Consider the following 13,384-nt stretch of genomic DNA (forward strand, 5'->3'; position numbering starts at 1 on the left):
CACCTATTGAAAATCCAGACAAGGAGTTATGGGTCGATGGATCCAGTTACTATGTTGATGGAAAACGACATACTGGATGGGCTGTAGTGGAAGCTGATGGAAATGTCGTGAAGAAAGGAGCTCTTTCTGGGCATTTTTCAGCACAAGTAGCTGAGCTCATAGCACTTACAGAAGCTTTCGAACTATCGAAAGGAGAACGAGTCAACATCTACACAGATAGTCGTTATGCTTTTGGTGTGGTCCATGACTACCTTGCCCTGTGGAAAAGACGTGGACTTATCACCAGCAATGGGAGCGAAATACAACATGCTTCCATAATTCGTCGTTTGATTGCAGCATGTCACCTACCCAGAGAAGCAGCCATGATCAAAGTAAAATCACATCAATCTGACAAGTCCAAAGAAAGTCAAGGAAACACGGCAGCAGATGCAGCGACTAGAGAAGCAGCTCTACTTCCTCTTACTCCTGTTACCTTGGTACAGGAAAACAGCAAAGATAATCCTGAGCTCCGCCTTCTGTCATATCAAACTGACACAGATGAAGGAAAGAAAAATGGATAAAAGCGGGAGCGAAAGAGGATGATCAAGGTATCTGGAGAATTCCAACAGGACAAGTGGTGATGCCTATCGGAACAAGAAGGGAACTAATGCAGCTGTATCATGGAAAAGTACATGCTGGAGCAAAAGCAATGAAAGCTCAAATCAGCGAGATGTGGTGGTGGCCACGAATGATGAGAGACATTGATGATTACTGTAGAAGATGCTTGATCTGTCTGAAAGCAAATGTGGGAAAATCTGTAAAGGTGCCGATGTCACATGCACCCAGACCAACAGGTCCATGGACACATCTCCAAATCGATTTCACAGGACCTTTGTCACCCAGTGGAGGGTACCAATACATTCTAGTAATCATGGACAGATTTACTAGATGGGTGGAAGCATTCCCAACAAAAACCTGCACTGCTGAAGCAGCCGCACGAGTGATGGTTGAAGAAGTTTTTCCTCGCTGGGGTCTTCCATATGAACTCGATTCTGACAATGGAACTCACTTCACTGGAAAACTGATGAAGGAACTAATGAAATTGATGGGGATTAATCAGAAGTTCCACATCCCATATAGACCGGAAAGTTCAGGCTTGGTGGAATGGATGAACAGTTCGTTGAAAACCGCTCTTACCAACTGGCTTGTATTCGCAAACATAAGTTGTTACCCGCAATTTTGTGGAACTTGAGAGCAACCCCAAACAGAGTAACGGGACTGTCTCCTTTTGAACTGATGACTGGAAGAGCAATGGTTCTACCTCCTGATGCTCCGCCACCTGCAGGAACAGGAGGAGACTCTACTTTGTTCCAAGAGAAGTTACGACGCTATCTCACAATGCTGGACAAAGCAATCAAAGACAATAATAAGAAAGTGCGAGAAGCTCAACAGCAATGGGATGAAAAACATACCACTACTGACATTCCACACATTCCTGAGTTAGGCAGTTTTGTTATGGTCAAACGTATTCCCAGGAAAGGTTTAGAACCTAGGTGGGAGGGGCCATATGAGATACTCTTAACAACAGATACAAGTGTCTGCCTAAAAGGGAAGGGTGTAGGAACAGATAGATGGTATCATTGGTCACAAGTTAAACCTTGCTTAGTGAATGAACAAAATGATGAAGGCTTAGGATCCGAGATTGAGCACTGTTCACTCATTAACTTTAAAGACTGGGAAAAGGAGTGATGATTAATTATTTTTCTGCTTCCATTTCAGGAATCAATTCCATTGACATTGATTAGAGATGGTCGCAAGTTATTCTCGATACACAACGACAATGGTATGCTTGTTTTTAATTTTACTTGGCATTTACCAAGGAAGCCAAGCTTTATGGACTCCTCGAGTTCAAGAAATTACTCGGAATGCAACTCTGAAATCTGGCCAACGTTTTACTCTACCCTTTATTTCCAGATGGGGATTATGGGATTGGGTGCCACGTAATGATAAAGACCTTGCTAAATATTGTGTGGGCATCTACACTGGATGTAACTTTCACCACCAATGTTACAAAAGTAGAGTAATTTGGCCGGTGAAAGATGGGGGGTATACCGGTAGTGCCCAAAGGCGAGAAATTTGTTCAAAAGAACAATGTGAAATTGTGGGGTTAAACCTCATAACATCTACTGATGTGGAAATTAATTTCATTTTGAATCGTACCCACATGCTTACAATATGGGATTCATTAGCCCAAGGCTGTATCTATTCCATAGTGTTACCATGCGAGGGATTTCTAAGGGATGCTACCTCCAGGACAACAAGATTCAAGGGAAATTACATACGAGTTTGGCATTCGGAAGATGCGAATAAATATTGTGAGACTGAATTAGAAACTGGGGAAATTGGACGGTGTTTTTATCTTTCTGCGGACAAGACAAACAAAGCTAAAACATGCCCAAGTACAACTATTGCACCAGCTCATGGTATATTGTTAGCAAAGGAAACCAAAACCTTGATAAACGAGGCCCATATGGTGCGACAACGCATTAATTATAACTTGATGTCTCTTCTTACTGTTTATGATCAGTCCTATTGTGGAAATTTCCCAAAAATTAGGAGTTGGTTGGAAAAGAAATTAAATATTATACCTCTAAGGATCCTCTTGGAAGTCGAAATCGTAAACCTCGAAGTATATGGGGAGACATAGCGGGGGTATTTGGCTCTGTCAATTCAATTAGTAATACTGCTCAGATGAACCAATTAAGTGAGTACTCTCAGTGGGTGGGAACAATGACCGGAAAAGGACTTAGTGAGGCTCTTCAAGGTTCTCTACATATTATAGCAGCGGGTCAGCATCTTAATGACGCAGCGAGGGAATTGGCAGATGCATTAGTGAAATCGTCTAATTTTGAGACACATCGTGCAGCGTGTTTATTTTTGGCTCAGAATGTGAAGGATCAAATGGTAGAGGATATTCAGGTTATTCGAATGGGTCAAGTTCCTGAGCGAATAGCGGAATCTTTGTTACTGGTTTTCGGAAATCAACTTAATTTGACTTCTGCTAAACATGCTCCATTAGTTAAAATCGCAATTAATGAAGATTCGTTGTCAGGTTCTGGAACATTACCTTTGATTATGGTCTGGCCTCAATATGGGAAACGCAATATTATGACAGTTAGACGATTCCAATCAATGGGGGTTAGACAAGGAAATTCAGTAATTAGATTGGGAAGGAATGGATATTGGGCTGAAGGTGAAACACCAATGATTTCTACTACAGACTGTTGTGTTGAGGAACATGAGTGGGTAATTTGCTCATGCTCTACAATGTTTAGTCTGTCTCTTAATGGATCTGCAGTTTGGGAAGTAGTTCCTTTAGATCAAGCCACAGGTGCATGGCAGGTGTCAGAAGCACAGTGGTGTTTATTACATGACGGAATAAATGAAAATATGATATACGGAGGAAAGTTATGTCCATTCCTTCTGATCCATTTTGCGTTGAGATTCTCTATCCTCTTCAATTGGGTGGAATTCATGTTCCACATGTACAATTGTTGCAGTTAGATCCACAGTGGTGGAATAATGATTTGGTGGAAGAGAGGAATTATGAACTCTTTGAAATGGTTAAGAGAGTTAAAGCAAGCGTTAAGGCAGCTCAAGAGGAGGGAATTCAAGCAATGGGTCATGTTATCGTAGCGAATGAAGTAGCTAAATTGATGTCTGAGAGGAAATTTAGCTTTAAAATTAGCTTGAATTTAACATGGTCGGAATGGATAGTTTTGACTATGGTAGGAGTTTTTGTGTTTCTGTTAGTAATAAAACTTATCATATATGTTATAAGAAAGAGAAGAAACCTTTCAGATTGGTTATTACTAACAAAATGGATAGAACCGAGAATGGGAAATACGGAGTGAGATAGGAGATTTTATACACTACACTACTTACAAAACACAACCTCACAAACAATGAACACCCGCTTACTGATTTACAACCCCAAGGGATAGGACCCTTTAACATCAATGTTTATTTTGGTTGTTATGTTAGCACGGAACTGGAGGATTTAATTAATTAACGAGTTAACGAGTTAATTAATTAATGAGTCCAAGCACGGGCAGAAGACTTTTTTAGTTTTTCTTTTCTTAGATGATTGGGGTTCATTTAAATGCTTACACATAGATGTTAAATGACACATAGCATGCGGGGACATAACATGGGTTGGGTTTTTGTTTGTTATTTGTTTTGTTTTCTTTTCTGTTTCCATTCTTTTGTTCTTTTATGTCTATGTCTTGGTCTACTATTTCTCCTCACCACTATCACTTTAATAGCTTGGCCACCTGGAGATGATGGTGTGGAACTGACGGCCGTAGTTCCAGAGGAGGAACTGAAGATTCACAATCTCATCATTTCATGTTGTTTTTAGTATTATTATTGTTTTGATTAATAATTATAATCACTAGTATTATGCATGTGTTTTACACTTTTCGTATACATTTTTATACTTTTCATATATATTCATAATCTTTTATAATCTACATTTTTATTAATCAAACTTTTCTGAATACTGTATGTGGAAGACTTTGGGAGACTTTGGGGGAAGTTGAATGTATGTATAGCAGGGACGTGCACAGGGGGGTTGCTCAGGTTGCCCGGGCAACTGCCCATATGCCCTTCTCGACTCAGGTTGCCCTTCCGAGGGAAAAAAATCGTACAATGGATGTAGAATGAAAGTTGAGAGTCAAACTGTTTCCACGAGACCAGACTGCACGCGACCGGTGCGTATGGTAAGGCACCGCAAATTACTCAGGCCGCACCTCCATCTCGTGTCGCGCGCTAATTAATGTGTACGAAGTCCATGACAAAATGAAGCGAAACTATCCTTCTCGTCACGAAAAGAGGAAGAAGAAAAACATGAGAGTGAATTGCGGGAACAGCAGTCAGGTAAACTTGTTTTCTCTCTCGTGTCAGCAAAGTTTGATGGTTTGTCTGGGCAGGCAGTGCATCTCTTGCATCACTTTTTGCCTGACAAAAGTGAGAGTTAAATACCATTATTTATTACGTTTTGTTTTTGATAAATGACAAAGTGCATCAACGGTCTTTGTTTACTGCAGCTCGGAAAACATAACCGCGTTGCGTGTGTTTCGTTCATATGCGCGTGCACGAAATGAAACTCGCATTTTTCAAGCAGAAATGTGGAGACCAGAGAAATACTGTACAATACGTGAATGATGGCACTCCCAATCAAAGTACACATTATAAAGACACTGATTATCTAGTCTCAGTCAGTATAGTTAAAAACTCTAAACAACTGCACTAATTATGCAAGATATAAACCAATGTATTGGCAATTTGACATTGATTGACTATTGATTTATAGGCTATATTGAATTTAAAATGATGATTAGATGGACATTCTGGTCAATACGAATGCAAATCCCTCAGTAAATAACCATAAATCAAGATTTGCTTCAACATGCATAAAAAAAATTAAATAAAAATCATAGGCTACTGATTCCGAAAATACCCTGGCTGTAGAGAGAACCAAAGTTAATCCCAAAAGCCAAAGTTCAGGGTTGTAATTTATTATTTTCTTCTTGTTTATGTTTACGTTAATATTCACTTGTTATCTTAACATTCTATAAAAATGCTTTATTCAGTAAATATTGTTTGTTTGAACCTCATTCTATTCTATACTGTTGTACTTATTCTTTGACTGTTTTGTTTAAAGGAGGGAGGATTGTATTGGGCGGTATTGAGTGGCAATGGCAAATGGTTTACATGGTTCACGGCATCACAGATCAGAGGGCCCCTTAGAATTTTGCTTAGGGCCCCAGGGGGAGGTCAGGATTGGCAAAAAAGAATTGTACTTTTTCCCGAAATCTAAGCGTTTTTTATTTTTTCGAGTTTTTTCCATTCAATCCAGATTATTTCTTTTCAAATAAATAAAAAAATAAATAATAATTTAAAAAACAATAAACAACAATATGAGGAACTCTTTTGCTCATTTGTCTCATCTCTGACATTTTGCAATCTTTATAAATAATTATAAGACCATAAGATGAGGCATTTTGGAAGGGGACAAATTCAACTGAATATATTCCTTCATATAGCCCGTGAGGGGGGAGGGGGGGTGCCCTTTTTTCAGGTCAGAGCAACTGCCCCTCAAAATTCCTGTGCACGTCCCTGATGTATAGTATTTTTCCATCGAGCAGAATATACATTCCAACGTTAATGGGAACCACATGTTTCTCTGGTAATGTAGTTAGGTTTTTTTGTCAGCCTATATGAACTGTGTAGCTCTTTGTTTAGGCAGAGAGAGAAATACAGAGAAGCAAGAAGGAAGATCTTTGCGGGTCCGTTATACTCTCTCTCCCTTATGTCTTATGTAAATTGATAAAATAAATAAGATATATTGGCAGAATGACTGGTGTCTTTTCATTAAATTAAATAACAAGGGGAAACAAAGATTTTAAATCTACACTGAGAACAGGGAACGAGACAATACGTCTCATTGCCATGCCTCGGGGCCTGCCTGCAACAGTCCCTTCAGACGATAGGATGTTGTCACGGTTTCAAGGCGCCCTTCTTATACATCCAGATTGACGCACTCATCATTCAAGCTGATGATGCACGGGCTGTCGCCGGTCAACCTGATTACTGTGAGTTGATATTTGATTTCAGACACCTGTCACGCCTGAGGCGTAACCCATAAAACCAGGTGGCGGTAAAACTCCTAAGCGGTGAGCAGCCGGTAACAAGAAGTAGACGAATGAGAACGTCCTCGTCTCAGTTCTCACGCATGCGCCCATAAGGAAGTAATGGAATAGTGGAATAAAGTCGTTATTTAAGTTTTTTCGCACAAAAAGTAGTCTCGTGGCTTGATAAACTTGTAATTGTGCCGCTGTAGGCACATGGAATATTTAAACCTTTTCTTTAATGACTTTATGGGCCGTCAAGAGCCAGTCCCTTAGGCAGTCTAAGTAGGACTGATCTAGCTCTCAGATTCAATCAAAAATATCTTTATTTGTGTTCCGAAGATGAACGAAGGTCTTACGGGGTTGGAACAGCATGGGGGTGAGTAATTAATGACTTAATTTTTATTTTTGGGTAAACTAACCCTTTAAGACTTGGACTTGACTTAAAGCCACACTGCGGAACTTTTTGGCCACTAGATGGTGCTCTACATGTAATTTTCACGTTCAGCGTCCCTAGAGGCCACAAGCTCCGCAGCACTGTCGCAAATTAAAGTCAACAAACAGTCAACCGGTCAGCCTCCCGTGTCTTTAGATTGTGTGTGCTTGTGCCTTTACTGTCTATGGTGCTTGCAGTGTATGAGGCGGGCCGGGCAACCTTGCCGCGCTTGATTCCCTTATAGCAGCCGGCTGAGCGAGCGAGCGGGGTGATCCCTGTGGGGATTATAATGTCTGTGAGTGAATGTGGGCACGGGACAGCGGACACATTCAATGCACTGAAAACACCGTCGGCCAGAGCTGACTGTAACGTTATGAGTGTTGGTTTATTTTTACAGAAACCGTGGGACATGTGGTGTGTAATGTTAGGGTACTACTGAGTCGTGGGCACGTTCACTACATTTAATGTAACGTTAACGTTATATTTGACATGAGCCGTTTTTTTATTAGTGCGAGCCCTGTACTGAGGCGGGCTGTGTTTGTAGAAATGAACACTGGGCTGTGGGCATTTTATTACACTCATAACACCATCGGCTGTGGCCGGAATACCAGAAAATACTACACTGCTTATATGAATTTATCTGGGTTACCTTAGAAACTGCATTTTTGTGCAGGCAAGCGTCCGCATCGGTCGATTACTCTTTCTCCTCCGTTAGCTCACGCCAGCGAGTGAAGCGAAAGCTGGACCAATGTGTTAATCCTAGTCCTGGCTTTTAATTTGTCACTCTCCCCTTTTCTTTTTTAGTTTCCTCTGATAAAGCTGATAGCTGTTGTTCGGCATGACGAAAACATACAGACGGCAATCAAACGCAAGTTGAGCACTAACGTTAGATTCTGAGGAAGTTGTGGGTGGTGGGGGAAGTGACGTATGCCGTAAAGCGGTCGAATTTTGTAGTTCTTTTTATGCTCGGGTTCCTACCCGAAACCCGAAGTTACAAAGTGCAAGTAAAAGCGATACAGACACCTTCAGGAGACGGCAGATGCGTCATTCAATCTATTGCAAGTCGATCTACCATCTCAATGGGTTTTGGTAATATATTATAAAGGTTGAAGAGTTCCACGGTGTGGCTTTAAGACTTGCATTTAGTGACTTACTCCCACCTCTGCAGCTATGCATTCCGTGAATTGGTAAGTTTCATTAGGTTTTTAAGAAATATACAGCTGAGTATCATCAGCATTACAGTGTTTATTGCAAACTACCCTATAGTGAGCGAGAAAGGTATGTGAAAAGAGTAGCATTTTTAAATTCAGTATTCATAAATTAGTGGTCGGATGACTTTGATTTACTTTTTACTTTTGGACATTTTACTATCCCATGAGGTAATGGGAGAGGATTTATAAATGGCAGTGAAATGACACAACTAGCGCTAATCACATGACAATGACAACATATTTGTATAAAATCTTTTTTTAGCATAACAATATTCTTAAGCATACCATCGATTATCAAACTCAGAGCTAACAGTAGGTCTGCCTTTAAAGTTAACAAAATTATCATAAAAAAATCTATTCTCTTATAATCAGACTTTTGCAATCTATAAATAAATTGCAGAAATGCTGACCCAATTGCAGTCAAGTCATCTTCATTTATATTGCACTTTTAATAATATAGATTTTCAACAGAGACATCTTTTCAATTAATGTACTAGGAAAAGTTATAGAGGCCAATTAATGTAGGCATTAATATACTCTGCTCAGACAGCTACAGTTCCCATTCAGGGAACTTCGAGCTGCGTGTAATCGCAATGGGAATGCCTCTGCGTGAGTGCGTCATGAAGCACTATGAAATCAGTCCAATGGCGAGACGGAACGTAATTTCGCGCTCCCCGCGGTTTGGGTCCCGCTGCTGCCGAGGCACAGCGTAGGATTCAATCGTGGGGATCGCAAATGGATTTATCAGCGGGGATGGAGACGGGTTCTGAAAGGACCCTATCTCTGCCCTTACCTGATAGATCCAGCGCCTCAGATCTGGGTTTGGGGGTCCGCGCTGCGGTTTCTCCCACCCGGGATGAGGCTCCATCACTTCAACTATCCATTCCAGTCTCCAGCACATGAAGAGCTTATGGAGGTTTTGACTCGTGCGGTGCAAAAATTAAGCATTGAGTGGCCAGTAGAAAAACAAGAGTCAAGAGTGAAGAGTAAATTAGATGAAAGATATCTACCATCTCATTCATTACCTCTACGCCGGTGTTTGCCTTTCTTTCCCGATCTACACACTGAGGTGTCGAGATCATGGAATGGACCAGTTTCAGCAAGAATATATACACATCAAACATCTATGTACTCAAACATCGCTGGATCTAAGAATCATGGTTATGGGACGATGCCGAGGATGGAGGAAGTTTTGGCGAGCCATCTTTCTCCTGATATGGCATCGTCCTTTAAAACACCAGCGTTGCCCACTAAGCCACTCAGAAACACCTCGGCTTTGGTGGGCAAAGCTTATTCGGCGGTGTGACAAGCAGCTTCATGCCTACACACCATGTCGATCCTTCAGGCTTATCAGGCAGATTTATTGAGGGATATTAGTGAGGGGGAGATTGTGAGTCCTGACACGATTAAAGAACTGCGTCAGGCAGCTGATATTTCTCTCCGTGCCACCAAGGAGCCGGCCAGACAAGTCGGCCGTTCTATGGCAGCCCTGGTGGCCACGGAGAGGCAATTATGAAGGCAATTACTGAATTTATCTAATATGAAGGAGCAAGAAAAATCTTTTCTCCTGGATGCGCCGCTGTCGACTGCTGGCCTCTTCGGTGACTCTGTAAACTCGGTCATCGAGAGGTTTCAGGAAGAGAAAAAGCAGGCAGCGGCGCTCCAGAAATATCTCCCCCTCAGAGTGCATGTCCCCGGGGCTGCTGGGCGGGAGCAGCCCTGCCCGTCGGGTAGCTCTTCATACAGGGCGCAACAAAAGAAGAGTGTCTGGGCTGGGCAGAACTGGGCTGAGACGCGGCGCTCTCAGGCGAGGTCTTCCCGGGGCAAAACCGATCTGAGGACGGTTATTGTCGCCAGGAAGGCCTCGTCGAAGAAGGGCCAAGGGCGTCAGGATGCTGAGGGTGGTCCCCACCGAGAGAGAAAGGTGTTCACCGCTGAATACGATGCCCGTTCTGTCTCGGTGCCCTCAGGGGTCCGGTCTACTAACCCCGCCTGCGTGTTGGGGCGTAGACGGTTCCAGCGAGCGCTTTCCCGAGGGACGCTCGCCTGTGTTGAGAGGTAATATAAAACGGTCAGACCAGCTGTTCCCTGCTGGTGTGCTATTACAGGCTCTGGTTATGGAACAGGAGGTGAAAACTCTGCTACTGAAGGGGGCGATAGAACGAGTTCTTCCTCCCGACAGAGAGTCGGGTTATTACAGCCGATATTTCATCGTTCCGAAAAAGGATGGGGGGTTACGTCCAATTTTAGATTTGTGCCTGATAAATCGTTCGGTGGGGAAACTCAAGTTCAAAATGCTGACTCTCAAGCAGATCGTGTCACAGATCAGGTCCGAGGACTGGTTTGTCACGATAGATCTAAAAGACTTACTTCCACATTTCCATCCTTCCACAACATCGGAAGTTTCTGAGGTTCGCTTTCGGGGGCGAAGCGTACCAATATCGAGTTCTTCCGTTCGGCCTAGCTCTGTCTCCTCAAACCTTCACGAAATGCATGGACGCGGCTTTGGCTCCGCTGCGTCTCCAGGGCATTTGCATTCTGAATTATATCAACGATTGGTTGATTCTAGCGCAATCGGAGAATCAGGCGGTTCGGCATCGAGATGTCGTCCTCGCCCATATAAAAAGGTTGGGGCTGAGGCTCAACGCCAAGAAAAGTGAATACGACTTTTCTGGGGGTGATATGGGATTCAGTGACGATGCAGGCTCGTCTGTCTCCTGCCCGTATAGCGTCAATTCTCTCAGCTGTCAAACAGGCAAAGCTAGGCCAGTCACTCACTGTCAAGGATTATCAGAGAATCCTGGGTCTATTGGCGGCGGCGTCCAACGTTATTCCCTGCGGCCTGCTGTACTTGAGACCGCTACAGTGGTGGCTCAGGACCAAAGGGTTCTTACCGAGGGGAACCCGTTCCGCATGATCAGGGTCACACGACAGGGTCTCCGTGCCCTGGCTATGTGGAAAGAAACTTGGTTCCTCTCCCTGGGACCTGTGCTGGGAGCTCCGTGCCGTCGTGTTACCATAACAACGGATGCCTCTCTCACAGGCTGGGGGGTGATCATGAGTGGTTGCTCAGCCCGGGGTCTGTGGCAGGACCATCATCTTCATCTGCATATAAATTGCTTAGAGATGTTGCCAGTGTTTCAGGCCCTTAAACACTTCCTTCCAGACCTGAGAGGTCGCCATGTTCTTGTCTGGTCAGACAACACATCGGTGGTATCCTATATAAACCATCAGGGGGTCTGCGCTCACGTCCTTTGTACAAGCTGGCTCGCCAGATCCTTCTGTGGTCCCAGGGGAAGCTTCTTTCTTTGAGGGCGATTTATATCCTGGGATACTTGAATCAGGGAGCAGACATCCTGTGGAGGCAGGGGCCAAGGCCCGAGGAGTGGAGAGTCCACCCCGAGGTGGTGGAGCTCTTATGGAAACAGTTCGGTCGTGCCGAGGTAGACCTGTTTGCATCCAGGGAAACATCACACCGCCCTTTGTGGTTTGCTCTAAGTCCACCAGCCCCGCTGGGGGTGGACGCGATGGTACAGGAGTGGCAGAGGTCACCCCTGTACGCTTTTCCCCCGACTGCTCTGCTCCCAGGAGTTCTGGAGAGGGTTCGCCGAGACGGGGTCAGTCTACTGTTAGTAGCCCCGTACTGGCCGGCCCGCGTGTGGTTTTCGGACCTAGTTTCTCTCCTCGACGGGTCTCCGCTGGAGATTCCAGTTAGGAGGGATCTTCTATCCCAAGCATGTGGGTCGATACTTGACCTCCGCCCAGAACTTTTGAGGCTGTGGGCTTGGCCTCTGAGAGGGCCCAGCTCATAGAATCTGGTCTCTCGACCGAGGTCGTGGAGACCAGCCTCCAATCCAGAGCTCCGTCCATGAGGAAGTTATATGCCTTGAGGTGGAAAATGTTCACCTCTTGGTGTGGAGAACACCAGTTGGACCCAGTTAACTGCCCGGTGTCGGCAGTGCTGGAATTCCTTCAGGAGCGCTTCTCCACAGCGTTATCCCACTCCACACTAAAGGTGTATGTGGTGGCTTTATCAGCTTACGACGTCCCTTTGAGTGGAGCCTCTCTTGGGAGACCCCACTAGTAATTCGTTTCCTACGTGGTATTCTGAGGCTGAGGCCAGCAGTGCGCACGAGGGTGCCGACTTGGGACCTTGCAGTTGTTCTGGAGGGTCTCTGCCTAGCACCGTTCGAGCCCATTGAAGAGGTTCCTGAGAAGTTTGTCACTGTAAAAACCATCTTTCTTTTAGCTATATCTTCCCTGAAGAGAATAGGAGATATTCAAGCTCTGTCGGTTTCTCCCTTGTGTTTAGAGTTCGCTCCCGGTATCGCGAAGGCTTTTCTCCTCCCTAGACCGGGATACGTCCCGAAGGTTCCTACGAGTGTTGTCAGGCCTATTGTGCTGCAGGCTTTCTGTCCTCCTCCGTTCCGGACATCAGACCAGGAGAGATTAAATCTGCTTTGCCCTGTGAGGGCATTGGATGCTTATGTCCACAGAGCTGCCCTGTGGAGGAAAGCTGAGCAGTTGTTTGTCTGTTTTGGACCTCCGAAAGGTTGTCCTGCATCTAAGCAGAGGTTAAGTAAGTGGGTGGTCGAGGCCATCTCACTTGCATACGAGTCGGCAGGTCAGCTTTCTCCTTTGGCTGTCCATGCTCATTCAACTAGGGGTATGGCTGCCACTAAGGCATTTCTGTCAGGAGTTCCTATTAATTACATTTATGATGCAGCAGGATGGTCATCACCTCACACATTTGTGAAATTCTATCATCTTGACTTTAGCTCCACTCCGGCAGCGCAGGTGCTTTCGTCTGAATGTGCGCTCTGATTTCACACAACGGACACTTGCTCGCTAGAGCTGTGTTTCGATTCAAATTTCAAGAATCGATTCGATTCCGATTCTCAAGATCTTGAATCGATTATCATTATTCGATTCGATCCGATCTTTGAGATTTAGATATTTGATTTTGAAAAAAGCATTTTTTCCAGCTGTTACCTGAATTACAGGACTGTAGTTATGCAACATATTAATACTATTATTAATAATAATAGTATCAGCATGTTGCATAA

At 44.0% G+C, this 13,384-nt stretch overlaps 1 pseudogene; it reads left to right on the forward strand.

Annotated features, from left to right (window-relative positions):
- Positions 1 to 1,319: 1,319 nt before the first annotated feature.
- LOC148978575 (uncharacterized) lies at positions 1,320 to 9,834 on the forward strand (annotated as a pseudogene).
- The last annotated feature ends 3,550 nt before the right edge of the window (positions 9,835 to 13,384 follow it).

Source organism: Pimephales promelas, chromosome 6 (genome assembly GCF_988280905.1).
Source record: "Pimephales promelas chromosome 6, fPimPro1.hap1.1, whole genome shotgun sequence".
NCBI classification, from domain to species: domain Eukaryota; kingdom Metazoa; phylum Chordata; class Actinopteri; order Cypriniformes; family Leuciscidae; genus Pimephales; species Pimephales promelas.